We start from the raw sequence: 17,659 nt of genomic DNA, 5'->3' as shown, positions 1-17,659 counted from the left end.
AAAAGGCAATTCTCAAGCCCCAAAGTCTCAAGTACATTTTCACTTTAAATGAACACACTCATGAAGCATTTTATTGCAACATTTTCTTGTGGGAATATATAGGTAAATGGCTGCAAGGATGTGAAAGTGTGTTGTAAACTGTAAAGCTCTATTTAAAAACTCTTCACGTTCCGGGCATACAGCTGGGCCCTGTTGCGACTTCTGTGTGCTGTGATTAACATCTATCTTACAGGATTAAAGTGAATTGCAAGAGAAAGGATCAGTACATATTTCATCACATGGGAGAAATAATTGAACCTATAGTATGACAAAATTGTTGAATTAGCAACAATGTTAATAAATATAATGATATGCTCGTAATAGTAATTTGCATAATTATTAAAGTTAAACTTCCAGTTACAGAATTGTATTTCTAATAGCTAGCGTTTCCTGAGCGCTAACTGTGCACCGGTAAGTATTTCACCTGTATTAACTAATTTAACCCTCATTCAAGCTTAGGAATTTGAAACTATTATTTACATTTTTAAAAAGAGGAAATTGAGCGAAGAGAGGTGTAGTAACTTCTTTGAGATCACAGAGTGGTGGAGCTGGGATTTGAACCTGCCCAGTCTGGCTCTGCAGGCTGTGCTGTATCAGGTGGAAAATCTCAAGGCAAGAGACAATGAACTTACCATGATGATGAATCCATGTTCTGCCTCCCTCAAAGTGTGTGCCCTCAGCAAATTGTGACTTTCCTGTGTGTGAGTTTATCCTTTGCAAACAATAAAAACAAGTTCCTAGGTTTGCAATAAATATTAAGTTAATGTGTAGAAGGCATGGAACAATGTTTATAGACTCAGGTATTCCAGAATAGGGGATCATCTATTGCTACTATTATAGTTTATTGAAACTTTCTAATGGTTATTAACCATAGTAATTGATTGGCACATAGCATAATGATTTACAAATAAAAAGATAATTCACCTTTACAAAAAAAAAAGGTTATAATGCTGTTATAGAGTCTACATAAAATACTGGCAAATATGTTTTTGCTAGTTGAATAAAATATGGCTACTAGTCTTTCAGAACATAGTCCTTTCAAAGCTAGTTCTCTGCAGGGCACCTGGGTGGCTCAGTGGGTTGAGCCTCTGACTTTGGCTCAGGTCATGATCTCAGGGTCCTGGGATTGAGCCCCGCATCAGGCTCTCTGCTCATCAGGGAGACTGCTTCCTCCTCTCTCTCTGCCTGCCTCTCTGCCTACTTGTGATCTCTGTCTGTCAAATAAATAAATAAATATATATATTTTTAAAAAGCTAGTTCTCTATAGTAAGACACTGTTTTTTAAAAACTCACATTTTATTTGAATAGTTATCTTACAGTCATTTTCACAACTGTAAAACAATGCAGTTAAATTAATTTTCCCTAAATACAAATTAACAGACATTAATTATGAAATAAAACTTGCCCAATTGTATGACAGCACTGGCCTTACAGATTTGTCCCATGTCACAAAAGTACGAGCCAGCAGAGTGGCAATGGCTGGGCAGGGTGTTGGGGGTAAAGTTGAGGACAGAAAGCCACAGAGAATAGGGCAGGCTTCCCTATGTCCCTGTGCAGGTATAGAAATTGAGGGAAGGGTGGAAAGTGAGAGAAAAAGAGTGGGAGAGAGACAGAGAGACAGAGATAAAGAGAGAGCTGGAGAGGGAGGAGAGGTTGAGAAAGGGAAGAGAGAAAAAAAGTTATAACCGAAAGACATCCCAAATTTATCATAATGGAATACACACATAGCTTTGCAACGTGTACCATATGATTACGGACAAAGGGAATACGGTATACTCAGTGATAACTAATGTGCCAGTGAATGGGTCTGGGAGTTGCAAAAAAAGACAACAGAGGACAGATGTCTCAGGCCAGTGACCGCCCTTCTACTTGATGCCATCTGGGACCCTCTCAACAAGTCAATGCTACCATAGAGGAATGGGCAAAACATGAGTTGAATGAGTTTAAACCAAAATGAAGAGACAACACTTGACATATTTGAATTTACCTGAAACTGATTAGATTAAATAATGTCTCCTCAGGTTGCATGAGATCTTAAAAACTTATATTCTCGACATGTCTGTTTATAAATCCCTTGAAAATCATACCTATCATAGTGTCACTGGAATATCTAAGTAAATAAAGTGTGAAATAGTGATATCTAAAGATGAGAGTTTTGTGCATGACATATTATAAAATTTACTTACAAAAAATTATTGCTCCTATATACTAAGTAAAAAAAAAAACAAAAACAGAAACCCTATAATTTTAGTCAGCATAAATATATCATGTACCTAGAAATAAAACTAATCAAGGATACAGTGCCCATATGAAGAAAAATATGTCCTTTTACTGAAAGACTGAAAGTGAAACAATGGAAGTCTTTGTTTTTGTGTAGGAGGACCACAATGTCAAATCTTCCTAATTTAATGTGATTCCATTCAAGTTAGAAATAATTTGTATCCATCTGGGAAAATGTCCTAAATATTTGAAAAAATAATCATGTAATAAAAGCAATGCAATTCTGAAGATAAAAAAAGAATAGGGAAATCTCACTACAAACAATTGAAATATACTAAATGGCAATAGTTATAGTGAGGAATGGGTTCCAGAATAAAAAAGGGGATATCTGTGTCATAAAGAAAGCTGGGAAACAAACTTGTGTGTGTGTGTGTGTGTGTGTGTGTGTAATATATATCTGTATCATGGATGACAGTATCATTTCAAGTCAGTAGTATTAAAAGAGATTTAACGGTTGTAAGATAATGATTAATTATCTGGAAAATGGGATCCCTCTTTACTCTTGGCATCACAGTTATTTTGAGATGGACTTGAGAGTTAAATGTCAAAAAATAACACTTAGAAGAAACAACAAAAACAAGCTGGTTATTTCAGAATTACAAGGTAAAAACGGTATGATATCACAAATTAAAGACATATATTTGACCATATAAAATTTAGTTCTTTCCAATCACCAAAACACAACACAAAACAAAAATCCCACCACAAAGTGTAAGGCAAATGACAAAATGGAATATTTGTTACACATTTAATATATCTTGGGTAATCTTTTTAAGGTATAAAGAAGTCCTATAATCAAATAATGACAAAATGAATACAATAATAGAAAAGTAAGAAAAAAACACATGAAAACATTTTAACTTTCTTATTAAGGAATATATTGGTTTGGGTTTATCAAATTAATGCTTTTTAATGACAACATCCATTTTGGTTTTAGGAGGAGAAAGTTTACTTTAATACATTGCTGGGAGCAAAGTAAATTACTACAAACTTTCTGGAGGATAATGTAGTAATATATTTCATAAGGCAGAAAAGAACATAGTTAGTGACCCAGTAACTCCATTATTTTTAAGGAACTAATCAGACAGTTATATAAATGATTTTCATTACAATGTTGTTTATGATAACAAAAAAATCTTAGAAACAACCCAAATATCCAACAGTAGTGAAACAAATGATAGTAAAATTTATGAAATAAAATATCACTAAAAGTGATATTGATCTTTTGACAGAAATTTGTGTGTGATATATTACTTTAAAAACAACCTACCAAAATCATATATACACACAGAGATGCAAAGAATACATATACACATATACACATACCTACACATGCACTTACATATACACATATATATTTCCAGATACAAGGCACGTTTTAAACTCACACAAATACATTAACATACATATATATATACATATATATATATATAGAGAGAGTATTTATATGTATATAAGTACCATAGCAGTATATAGTCCTTTTTTTAGTATATAGCCTTTTGTTATACATATTCACATCATATCGATTCATTTATCTGTATACATGAGTGTATATGTTCTCTGATGATATAGACTATAGTTAACCACGTAAGCGTGATAGGAATAATGATGATTTTTACATCTTATATATGCTATCCATACAGTTAAACTTTCCTATAATATGCATATTGCTATGTAATTAAATATATAATGCAAATAATTTGCCTATCATGAGTTAGTAACTAACATCTTCGTTCTGTGACATGTAATCAGTGCAATTCTGATGTGATTTTGTGCTTGGGTGAAAATAAAAGTTCATTCCTCATTTTAATCAACACTTGCATTAATCTCTGGCAAGAGCTGTGTATGTCGGACTGCTCGGTTAGTGATGACCGCGTGGAACGTAACCGGTTTTCCACAGTTGGCATGTCCTTAAAGAGCCACCTACTGATTCTAGTCTGTGCTTCGTTAGCCTTCTCCGGTAAGGTGAGATTTGAAGACTGGGAGAGTTTAAAGCTGTCACATGTGCCAGTAATGAAGGCCAGCACGATTTTTTTCTCTCAATGTACAATGAGTAGAGCTCTCTGGGTTTATCTTAAATTCTTGGTGAATATTCTCCATTAACGACACAGTATCTTTCTTTGACTGCTGTACATGTCATCCTTGCCTAGTGGGAACCCTAATTTGCTCTAAATTGCCAAAGTGCTCATTATGGAATGCTTAGTAGCTAGAGTTTGTACATAATATTTGAAAATCAACCTTAATTTTTCTGCCTGAGATGAACACTTGGATTTCACAGTAAACATAATCAGAGATTTACAGAAACCTAGTGAACTCTGTTTATTATACTTGCCTGGAATAGCTACAGAAAAGGTCAGAGGTCCAATGTCTTCATGCAGAGACAGATCATGTTCTAGCTGGTTCTGAGGAGGAAAAAAACAGTAGGTGATGCTTTAATGAATGGCTTATCATGTGAAACACACTATGTGATAATAGCAGTGTTGGTAAGACAAGAAAGGAGTTTTGTTTTTTTTTTTCCTTCTTTATTTTGTAAGGGTTTAGTTAGTTTTACATTGCTTTAATGCTTACATCTCAACAAAATGGTTTAGACAAAATGGTTCATCGTGACACTAGTAAATTCTTCAGAGTCCTAAGCAACTTTGATTTCATAGACTGGACTGGAATTTTCATTTTACTTTTTATTTTATTTTATAATTTTATTTCATCAAAAGCTGACATTTTAGGAATTTAAGTACTGGGGTTGGAAAGCTTTTGATTTCTTAAATAATGATTTTCTTTTACTCTTTTCTGTTGGAGTTGGCGGTAAGTACAGCAAACAGAACGGAAACCTCCTAGAGGTCAAAGTTTTATTGTAAAAAGTGTTCTTACAGTACAAGAGAACTTGCTGGAACGACAGCAGAGATGTGCAAAGACACCCTCTTCTTTTGTGAATGCCTTTTTCAACATGCGGAAATCCCATGAGAACAGTTAGCCTAGCAGGTCGTCCTGACCTCAGGACACTCTCCCCTCATTCAGCCAGGGAGACAAGATTCAGCTCAATGGCTAAAAGAAACTGTTGTGTACCAGTTCCTCTCTGACTTTAATGTTCGTATGAATAATGCTCTCATGATGGTGAGGCAGCTAGTCAGCAAAGCATTCTTTGTGGAGCCAGGTGTGCACAAGTGAACAAAAATTAACAATTGGGAAGATACTTCCATAGAACTAGAGGTCAATAGAACAAAATACAGTGAGAAAAAAGAGGTCCTAATAGAAGAATTTAGTGAATAAGAAAGGAAAAATGATCCGGTACTCATTACTCTTAAGGAAATTCATTAGGTCTTCGTTACAAGGAAAATTGCATTACTGTCTCATACCAATACCAACGTCATGGCCAGGTGTTTTGAGAAATTTTGTGCAAAGCTCAATACTATAAACAAGTCAGCTTATAAAACTATAAAATAAGTATGAACTCAGACTAGGGAAGTTCATTTTCAGTATAAAACAGAGGGAGAACTCTAAGGGGCAAAAATTAATATATTTACAATGTATATGCAAACTTTTTTATATTAATGTAATTAAAAGAAAAAAATAAATTATGACTATATTTGCAAAACATAAAATCCCTAGTAAAAATTTATTTTGGAAAGTTTCTCTTTTCTGATTCAGTAATGATGCTTATTTTAGGAAATACTGAAATATGCATAGAGATGTTTTAATATAGACATTAATTTCAAAACTTATAGTAGCATTAAAAGGATAGAAAATATCCAAACTAAACAAGCAGGAATGAGCTAAAAAAACTAGACTATGAAATATTATAAAAATATTGAGTGATAGTTTTAAAAAGTATTTAACATTATAGGGAATCTTATGGTCAAAAAAATAAAAATAAAAAATATATGTAAAATTTTCAATTTCTATCAAATGAATATATACATATATGTATATAATACATGGAATTATGCATATGTGTGATTGGATAGATTGAAGATAGATAAAAATAGATACATATGTGTGACAGTTGAAGAAAACATTTAAAAAGACAGATTTTTACACATATTTATGTAAAGTATTTTTTATGTTTTATTTTATACTTTATACCTTTTTATATTCAAATTTTTATTTTATGCTTTATAACTTTTTATAGTCAAATTTTCTGCAACAAATGTATTTTTTCACAGTTGTCAAAGGAACTATAGTAATTATTTTTTTTCCTTCCTTCTTTCTTTTTTTTTTTTAATAAAAGGACTGTGAGTTCAGGAGGAATGTGCTTTTCATGCCATAACAATTTTAGTCCTGACAAAACCCAGATCAGAGAAGGCCCAGAGCATCCTGTGTCCCCGTAGCCTCTCTTCTGACCCCTAAATAATGCAGAAGTGACTCCAAGGGGAAAGGCAGAGTACAGATCCTTCTTCGTTTTTTATTTGTCTGCTGTAAGCCATGATTAAGTATCTATTACATATCTAGCACTCAGTTAATACATCTATTTGTAAAAATCTCCTAATGAGTTAGAGTGACAAACTATGAATACTTAGATAACAAAAGCTTTCAATTTTAGAGTTAAGGACACATTTCCACTTTGAAATGTTTCTCCTTTGCCTATCTGAAAACACAGTGTGTCAAGGAAACAAATAGCTTTGATTTAAAGGAAACACAGCATGTAATACCACCTGCATGTATTTTATGTAATGCTCATAAATCCTTAGCAAAATAGGGGTTTTTTTTGCCCCCATTTTACAGATTCAGCAATTGAAATGTACAAAATCATAGATGGAAGAGCTTCGTTTGTCTAGGCCTTAGCCAATATTCTTCCTTTATGCTATCTGACCTTTCTTCAGGGTTTTTACTTAATAACTAAGGATAAGAGGAGAAGCAAGGAAGAAATGATAAACCGTCCTATACTATTGCATTTTATTGATTTGCAACCAGGTGCTTGGGCTCTATGGCTCCCAGGGACAGTATCTCTCTCTCATCCCTAAACCAAAAGGTCCTCTGTCTGAACCATGCTTAGGCAACAGGCAATAATTGAATTATTTCAGGTCTGTTTTCTGGCTGTCGATGTCTCCAGGGAAAACTGCCCAACGTGTTTTGTGAGCATCCATCATTTATGAAACTTCTCACACACTTTAGAGAACTAGTAAACAAACAGGAACAAATTGTGAGGACCCAAATCTCACATGGTGTCCTAATTATTTAAAAAGAGGTTAAGGAGGTTATGGAAAATGTTTCTCTAAGGGGCCAGTTTTTCCACTTCAGATCATGGGGAAAGAGGTGTGTAGCAGAAGCTCAAATAACTTGAACATACTCTTCCTCTTACCACCAAAGGATTTTCTCCCAGCAGTAGGGAATTGTTTTTATTTTTGCTTTAATGCCACCTAGTAAAAGAAGCAGCCTTTATTATTTATCTTAATGTGGTAAAAGTCACCCATGAGGAACGGCATGGGAAGAGTCGAAATGGATATAACACACATCACCTGTTAGCTGAGGTGGAGCAATTTGAATCCCTTCCTTCAGCATCCTGCCCCAACATTTGGGTGCCCCTTATTCCTACCCTTGAATGCTTGACCACCTGCTTCAGCCAGAACATATTCTGCTGGTCTCAGGTGCTCTTGGAACACTTACCTGCTTTATTTCTAATAGCAAAATCAAAACTCTAGCTAAATCTTCAGATCTTCTGCCGTTTCATTGACCTATCACTCACTTCTCTGGTTTCTGAAACCCTCCCACTTCAGTTCCACACACTAGACCAAGGAAATACTTGACACACGCATTTGAGTATCTTGCACATAGAAAAGGAAAATATATTTTCTAAAAATGTTCTAGTTTTATAGTTTTTGTACTTAAAATATTAAAGTTGATCTATTTTATTAAATTTTATTTATATTAATAGCAACATGTTATATATTAAATATGAGAATGTATTTATGAGCTATATTAGTATACAATCATATGATACATTATAACATGAATTAGACATTAATTTATTAATTTTAATAATCTATCACTTTCGTGTGGAAATTACCATACATTTCTGGGGGCAATATTCTGGCCTCCTATTTTACCAACATGCTTCGGTAAGTCACACAATCCAATGTTCATTCTGCTTACCTATATAATGGAATTTATAGTGACGTCATAGAATGAAATCATGCCTATAAATTACCTAGAATATGGCAGATCATTGATTCATGATATGATCCTTCTTATTTATTGAAAAAAATATAATTTTAAATTAGGATAAAACATCCCAAATATGGGGTGCATGGGTGGCTCAGTCATTTAAGGATCTGCCTTTGTTTCAGGTCATGATCCCAGAACCTTGGGCTCCAACGTGCCTTGAGCTTCTGCTGAGCAGGAGCCTGCTTCTCCCTTTCCCTTTCCCTCTGCAGTCCCCCACAAATAAATATATAAAATCTTTAAAAAACAAACAAACAACAACAACAACAACAACAACAAAACAAGCATGTAGTTGAGCAAAGCAACTTTGAAAATCTGTTTTAATGTACAGTTATATTACCAAACATAATATAGTCCTCCATGATGCGACCAGTTCTTTCTGTTGGATGTAGAAATGAGCACTCTTATCTCCAGTCTTCACCTAAATGTTTACAGACTGTTAAGTTTACTCATTCAGGTCAAAGTACTCTTAGACAAACCAGCTGGGGGCGGAGCCAGTTAATAAGCTGAAAAAAACTTACTGCTAACCAAGGGAAGGTGAGAAAAATCCCAACCTTTGATGCAGTCTAGTATACTGACATAGTATACACCCTACTGCTTGGTATCAAACCCATTCAGAAGAATAAATGGACTGTCTTTGGTCAGTTTTGCTTTTGAAAAATAATCACTGTATGGTATTTTTTAGGTTTTTTTTTTTAATTTTTACTTTTTTTTTCAAGATTGTATTTATTTTTTCAAGCATTTATAATAAATATGCTAGGTGTGGAGATCCCAGGACCCCGGGATCATGACTGAAGGCAGATGTTTAACCGACTGAGCTAACCAGGTGCCCTGATTTTTCAAGGCTTTAATCTTTTGCATCAAGTTATGCAGATCACAGATTCTGCCTATGGGAGGTCAGTTCTTTTGAATACAAGCTTATTTGGAAGGTGGTGGAAAATAGACAATACTACTGGAGTGATTTTTGTCACTCTTTTTTCACTGATGACCCCTAATGCTCAATAAACATTTTTTGAAAAGAGTTGATATCAGCATGTATAGCTTGTTATCATCTGGATATGCAGACAAACCACCCCAAATGGAAAGAAAAAAAAAAACAAACCTACACAGAATAGTGTAGTTTTGAACTGATGCATTCTCATCAGTAATACATTGGAGTTGATCAATTTGCCCTAACTTTGTTATATGGATAAACAAGCTCATGCACAAAGGGGATTCTCTTAATGATGTATATGTAATAATATGCAGTGCTGTTTCCCAAGCATATTTTTCTTAGATCATTTAGAAAGAAGAGTGGGAATGTATTAATTAGACTGAAGACTTCACTGATGTTAGAAAGGGATGCACAATGGCAATGGTTTTATAGACTGAAGTTTGTTTCCTTTATGTAACAGCATCTACATGAGTGGTTCAGTTTAGTGGCATAGCTCTCTGTTCCACACTGCTTTTCAAGGTCCAGGCCTTTTTCCATCTTCCTGTTCACCTACCATAGCTATTAATCCTGATCTGCGTAGCTCAAGTTGCCATGAGTGTATTCATAGGAAAGAGAAAAAGTGTGTAGAGAACACATGGACACTGTTTATAGGTCCAGCCATGGAAATGGCACACATTACTTTTGTTCACATTGTTAGAACTTAATCTTATAGTTGCACATAGCTGCAAAGGAGGTGGGGAAAATTCAATGAAAGAATGAAAATACAATAGAAAAATTTCAATGAAAACCCCCTGGGAAATTAGGGGTCATGTTTCTATTACTATGAAGAAAAGGATAAGATATTTTGGTGAGCAAATAGCTCTCTGACTCAAAGGGAGTAAATTAAGCAAGATCAATATTATTTTCATAGCGTTCCAAATAAATGCAGCAATTTTCCTCCACAAGGTACATAGATAAAGGACTACTTTCTAGACCATTCTATGGTATATAATGAAAAGCATATTTATCAGAATTGGAAAGACATCTTTTTTATTTAAAAATTTTTCTTTTTTGAAAGAAATCTCTTGTCTTACTATAGCCCTCTTGTGAGTATCCCTAAGGAGAGAAACTAAGAGTAGGAAAACCAAAACCAAAACAAAACAAAACAAAACAAAAAACCAAGCAAGCTTGTTATTAGAACATACAGACACATTGCAATTATTCTGAATCATCCATTTATCTCTATATAACTTGCAAGTAATGTTAGTACAGTCAATACCAAAAATAAAAATAACTGCCAAACTCTTCTCTACACTTCTGAATATATTCATATAATATTTATGCATTTAGAATATTTATGTACAGGGCGCCTGGGTGGCTCAGTGGGTTAAGCCGCTGCCTTCGGCTCAGGTCATGATCTCAGGGTCCTGGGATCGAGTCCCGCATCGGGCTCTCTGCTCAGCAGGGAGCCTGCTTCCCTCTCTCTCTCTCTGCCTGCCTCTCTGTCTACTTGTGATCTCTCTCTGTCAAATAGAATATTTATGTACATACATATGTTTACATATATGAATATATTTTGTATGTGTGTATATATATTCTAATGAAAATTAAATTCTACCCATTACCTAATGGTTGGCTTGTAATTTTACAATGCCAAAGACATTTTTAATTTTAAGATGGGTGTAAGTTTTATGAGAGTAAAACATGAACAACTATGAAATAACACTTTCCTCCCATTTTTTCACATACAGAATATTATCCATGTTTTATACTAAACCTGAGGATGTGAAATTGAGTAGAGAGGGAGTTTTATGTAAAGTCTAGGACCATTGAACCCAGAGAAACCTAGGGTCCAATCACTGCTTTCTAGCTCTGTGACTTTGAGAAAACTAAAAGCAATTTATCCCCAAATAGGAGATAACTTCTGTTTTTGCTTCCATAAACTAAAGTGGGATAATCATACTTACATTATAGTAGCTCTGAATGAATCAAATGTCATGGCTTATATAAAGTATATGGTAAGTACTATTTGAAACATTGTTGTTTTAGTAATCTATTGATGTGTTCCAAACCACTCAAGAACCCAGGTCCATAAAACAACTGTTTCTATTACACTCATGATTCTGTGGATCAAAAATTCAGGTAAACACAGAACAGAGTGTCTCTGCTCCGTAATGCCCACGGCTTCAGTGTAGGTGATTTAAACAGCAGAGATGGGTATGATAACTTCACTGGGACCATGCATAAGAGCCCTTGGTTCTGGCTCTTTGCTCAGGTCTTCAGTGGTTCTCTGCAAGGTGCTGAGTGGGGCTGAAATATCCTATATTATTTTTCACTCACACGTCTGGTGTCTGGTCTGCCTGGCCAGAACACCGCTAAACAGGCTGGGCATCCTTCTCTCTCCATGGGACCTCTCCCTGGGGCTAGATTGGCTCCCTCAGAGCATGCTGATTTCAGGGTCTCCAGGCTTCATACAACAACAGCTGGCTCACTCCAAACAAACATTCCAAGAGGCCAGAACACAAGTTGTTGCTTACAACTATTTCTGCCACAGTTCCTGGCTCAGCTCAGCTTCAATGAGAGGAGACACCTCCTGATGAGCAGAGTGGCATACACACATAGACAGGAAGAATTACTTGAGATCATTTTTAGATAATAGCTACTGAACCAATAAAATTATATATGATACTCCTTTCTGCTGTTTTCAGGTAATATAAATATATAAACGCATTTGTAGCATATATAAATATATCTCTATATAATAGTTGTTTATTATTTTAATAATAAGGTAACATGTAACAAATTCCACATACATATATAAATATATTGTATTAACGTACATATGTTATAACTAATGTATATTTTATGAAATAATTATTACATACATTTTAAATAATAAATCTAAATTGTTAAATGCATATTCATTAAATAATTATATTTATTATTTCATTAAATGCAGTATTTTTACTTATATATACATAAATATAAATATAATATAAATATAAATGTATTATACCACCAAAACCTGCTTTATAAGCTTGAGTAATAGTTACAGACTCATCTCTTTTTAATGTTGAAATAAGTTTCACAGGTTCCCATCTATCTAACTGGTAGGGCACCATTATATTTTAGTGCTCTCCTTTCAGACAGTCTATGAACCCCCAGAGCTACTCAGTCTGAAGAAATCTGTCATATTTTCAAACGCCAAAGGGAAAGCTACTGGAGAAATTGACCAGTGCTATGCCTATTTTGACTACAACACATACATCCCCATTGGGAATTGGTCCAACATAATTTGCAGTACCTTGTCCATGTTGTCATGATGACTTTTCAGATGTAGGAGGTTGATTCTGCCACCTCATGGTTCCTGCACGTTCCCTCTTCAACTAAGAAACATGCAGATTAGGGGTACCATGTGTATGGAGGTTTATAGCTCCTAGGTGCTTTCTCCTGTTCAGCCACAGTTTCTAACAGATGACTTCAGGCTTCAGGCACATGCGATGTAAAGACAAGGGCTGTTCACTACATGTCCCTGACTAACTTATCCAGATCTAAATCTACTGGAGGCTTCTACGTGGCTCATTAAGTCTTTGTCTATACATCTGACAACATTTAAAAACAAGATTTCTCTTAAAAGTTCAGGTTTCTAGTTCATCTTTAACAATTAGATCAGACAACATCTGATCCCCATTTCCTACAAGGCAACCGAGGACCACCTGTCTTCTCTCTGGGGGTTTTGTACACTCGCTCTCCTCACTGGTCTTTTGTGTCCAGGTACTTCTGATTGCCAGTGACCTGGTCTCTGATGCTGAGGGTCAATCTCTAACTCATATTTGTCCTTTCCTTCATGTCAGTGATTTTGAATGTGTGATGTGGGAAGTCTGGAGGCCCTGAGATCCTTTCCAGGTTGTCCGTAAGACAAAAAACTATTTTTTAATGATACCAAGAAATTACTTGAATTTTAAAACTTTCATTCTCTCGGGGTGCCTGGGTGGCTCAGTGGGTTAAGTCGCTGCCTTCGGCTCAGGTCATGATCTCAGGGTCCTGGGATGGAGTCCCGCATCGGGCTCTCTGCTCAGCGGGGAGCCTGCTTCCCTCTCTCTCTCTCTCTGCCTGCCTCTCTATCTACTTGTGATCTCTCTCTGTCAAATAAATAAATAAAATCTTAAAAAAAAAACTTTCATTCTCTCACAAAAGTGCTGAAGAATTTTCTACTGTGCACTTTAGTGACCTATGTGACTCAATGAACCAATATTTTCTAGATGACTGATGCACAATGTTTCGAAATCATGGGTAAAATTTTCATTCAAAATGCAGTGTAGATCAATCGGTACTGATGCAAGAGAAAAGTTCACTGATACTGTTTTCAAGTCCCCATTGCAGTTCATTTTTAAGAAACTACTACTTGTTGGGCTTTGTTATCTCAAAATATATCCAAATTGTACTTATAGACTTTGAAATTACACCTCTGTTTTCCAACTACCTAGCTGTGAGAACTAGTTTTCTTCATAGACTTCAACTGAAATAGCACATCTCAGATTGAATGCAGAGCCACGATGGGAATTTGTCTGTCTTTTGTCAGATATTAAAGATATCTGCTAAATGTAAAAGATATCACTCATGTTAATTTTCTTTATTTTGAAAATATGTTTTAATAAAATATGCAATTTATGTCCACAGGTATAGCATTATTATTATTTTAAATTGGTTAGTAAATAAATATTTTTAAATGTCTCTAATTTTACAAATAACATGATAAAGATTGAGAGATATAATTCATATAATCAAAAGCTCTTTAAGGGACATCAGTGAAGTTAAAAGTGTAAATGGATCCTGAGGCTAAATGTTTGAGAACCACTGCCTCTTCACAGTGCTCATTCAGGATCCAGAGCCACTGCAAATAATCAGGAGGGTGGGGTTAGAACTCCACAGGATACTTTCTCTCAGGAGTCCTTGAGTCTGTGCAAATGAGGGAGCAGCTCTGGGAAAGGTATTGGGATGCAGTCACAGGCTTTTTTATAACACATCTTTCCTGCCTGGGAGTGGCTGCCTAGTGTTGTTATATTTGCATAAGCAAGATGCCACAAGAGAGTGATTTTTCAGAGATAAAAAAATAAAAAAATTTAAAAAAAATCCTGTTTTAAATAGAGAAAATTTGTAAATAGCAGCTTCTCTCCGTGAAGTTTCATCTAATGCCCCCCCAGCTCCTGTGACCCATCAAATTTGCTAATGTCAAGATGAGTTACCAAGATAAACTTAACCAGCATCCAAATGACTGACCAGGTTAGCAAAGAATTTTTCTCAGTTAAGAATGGCAAAGTTAATGTTTAATTATGTAGGCAAATAATAATTTCCCAAACACATGTTGATCAACTGTTGGCTTTTAACTAAAGTAAACAATGTGTTTTCCATTTTTACAAAAATTTCCATGATTTAATATTTATGGGTATCATTCATAATATGTAGAACTAATCACTTAATAAGAAATTAAAGATTTTTGTCTATTTGGTCATATATGCTTTGACTATATGATTGTATAAGTTATATGTATTTAATGTTTTACCTTATGCATAAATGTACATAGCATTTTGTAACAATAACTTTGGATATAAATTATTGCTTTGACTTCAGATATGGCATTAAAAATACTAAACAGACAAAAAATGATCTTTTGACATATCACAATGATGTAACCAGAGCTCTGCATGAATGGAAATCTTAAAATTTGTTTTCACAAGGCAAAAATCAGATAAAGAAAATAGAAACTGATGTTCATAGTTATATTTTGCCTTATAAATACCAGCTAATTTCTGCATTGTCTGTATGACTGAAGGTTGGGTTGGAAATGTAGGTGCTTAAGTTCCCTGTTCAGTACCTATTTCTAGTTTGTTTATTACTTTACATATCTGTTCATTTAGATAATTATCTGACACCTGCTCGTGGCAGATTGTTTTGACAGATTATATTGGCTGAGATCAGTTTGTCACCTGCCATCTGCCCAGTAAAGGTGAGTTCAACAAGCTAGCAATTTCTAGGCAATCGTAAAAGATCCTTTTTTTTTTTTTTTTAGCAAGTTATAATTTTCTTTATCCTTAAGGAGGCATTGACAAGAAAAATGTTATTGACACATATTAAGAGATACATTATCTTTATTCTTTATCAGGGTATTCCTTTATCTGAAATGCTAGTTTGAACATTATTTAGATTTAATCAGAAGGAGCATACTACATGAAAAGAGAGTGTGTTGGTTTTAAATTAGGTATGTAATTTGGTTGGTATCTTGAACAGCTTTGAATAGCTTTATTTCCTTGTTCTATTTTTTTTTGTTAGGTTTTGACACTTAGTAAACTCTAAATATCTCAATTTAAGATGAATACTTTTAAAGCACATATACAATACTGTATATATCATTATAAAATTAGAGAAACTCTATTTTTATAGATTTTTGGAATCCATAAAAAGTAAACAACATTTAAGAAGACTGTATAATAAATAAAACAATTTCTTAGGAGCAGTGATAATTCTTAAGAGTATTTTGAAATAAAATAGGAATTTAAAGAAACCTTGAAAGTCAACTATAAGACACATAAGATGAAAAATATTAGTAGCTTTTCTTTCTTAAAGTGAGCCAATATTTCTATTTTTTAATCAAAGGAGTAATTAATTCTAGAAGAATTAGTGAACTTATTTTCATTTTTTTCTTTTACTTTTATAAAATTATTTAACCGATGTCACCTGAATATTTACTATGTGTCAGGCATTTTCCCAATTCCCCCTATTCAGCAAGACAGACCTGGTTCCTGTCTTATGCCACTTCAATTCTAGCTTTAATTCTTGCGGTAAGGTAGTCGAACTATGAGCTCTCTTCACCCACGCTTCTAACTATTATTATTTGAATGCATCCATTTTATGGCTATATGAATAGGCCAATAATAATTGTGAAACCTGTGTTGAAAGCAAAATAGAACATTTTGAGACATTTAAAAATATCTTGTTGCTTGTGAAGTGACCTATACTTTGGATATATATTTATTGGAGAAGAGAGGACCAGGGTTTTTGCTACCCTTGTAAATTCTGCCTAGTTATCTGGCACTATAGGAATTTTTCACAGACTGCTCTGAGAAAGTAGTCCAACACTATTTTAGAGTACTCTATTGGACTGTGGGGAGTTCAGAAAAAGAAAAAAAAGGAAAGAAGAAAAGAAAGAAAGAAAGAAACAGGGCAAGTCCTTAAAGACCTTCTGATATAATGGGAACACAGCACCAACATAAATATATGGATATAAACACAAGTGACTCCAAGAAATAAATATACACAATCAACTGCTAGACCAAAGGCTCTCTCAAGGGGCTCTTTGTGCTATATGATCTCATGATTTGTTGAACCATAGCTTTCTAGAGGAATATACAAAAATCTTAGAGTTCCAAGGGGCATGAAGTTTGAATACCTGGGAGTCTTCAGAGCTTCTGTGGAAAGGTTTCATCAAAGAACTGAGCCTTAGGTCGTATATATCACAAGCACAGCATCACACTCACCAGAAGCACAGCCAAATTGCCATGATTTAGACATTAGTAAAAAAATGAAAAATACCACCAACTGGACCATTGTCTACATGGCATGGAAGAATTGTTCAACTAATTTTTTTTTTTTTTTTTTGATTGATGTGACCAGTGTTTTGGCATCATGTCAGGACTGAATCATACACAAGTGCCTTGCATGAGTCATTACAGATTCCAAAGGTGCTCAGATTCCAATGTGGTTACAATTTGAAATGTAGGACTAGATACATTTTATAATATGTATCATATGTATATTTTATATTAGATATATTAGATGTATTTTATAATATGTATTATAATATGTTGACTTTTTAAAAATCTGACCAAGCATAAGAACTTTGTTTCTTTGATTTAAAAGATTGTTTCCCTTTAAAACTTAAGCCACATCCTCATACCTTATTTTATGACTGCATGAAGTATTCTATTTTATGAAACAGAAGACTGCATAAAAATTTGTACTGTATGCATTAGACAAAATAGTTTTATCTGGACAAATTTTATTTTTTCCTAATAAAAAATCTGGCATAAAATAAGCTGGATGGTGACAAATTCTCTTTGAAATGTAGTGCTTGGGGACAGTGACATGGACTGAGGAGAGGAATAGCTGTGCCATATGGAACAATGGGGGTATAAAGGGAAACACACTGGAGGTGACTTCAGTTCATTTTAAATGCCACACATTTGAAGTAATCTTGGAAAAGAAAGGGACTCT

This window comes from Meles meles, chromosome 9 (assembly GCF_922984935.1).
Source record: "Meles meles chromosome 9, mMelMel3.1 paternal haplotype, whole genome shotgun sequence".
Lineage (NCBI taxonomy): Eukaryota > Metazoa > Chordata > Mammalia > Carnivora > Mustelidae > Meles > Meles meles.
The sequence above is the reverse complement of the archived record's forward strand: the minus strand, read 5'-3'. Positions refer to the sequence as shown.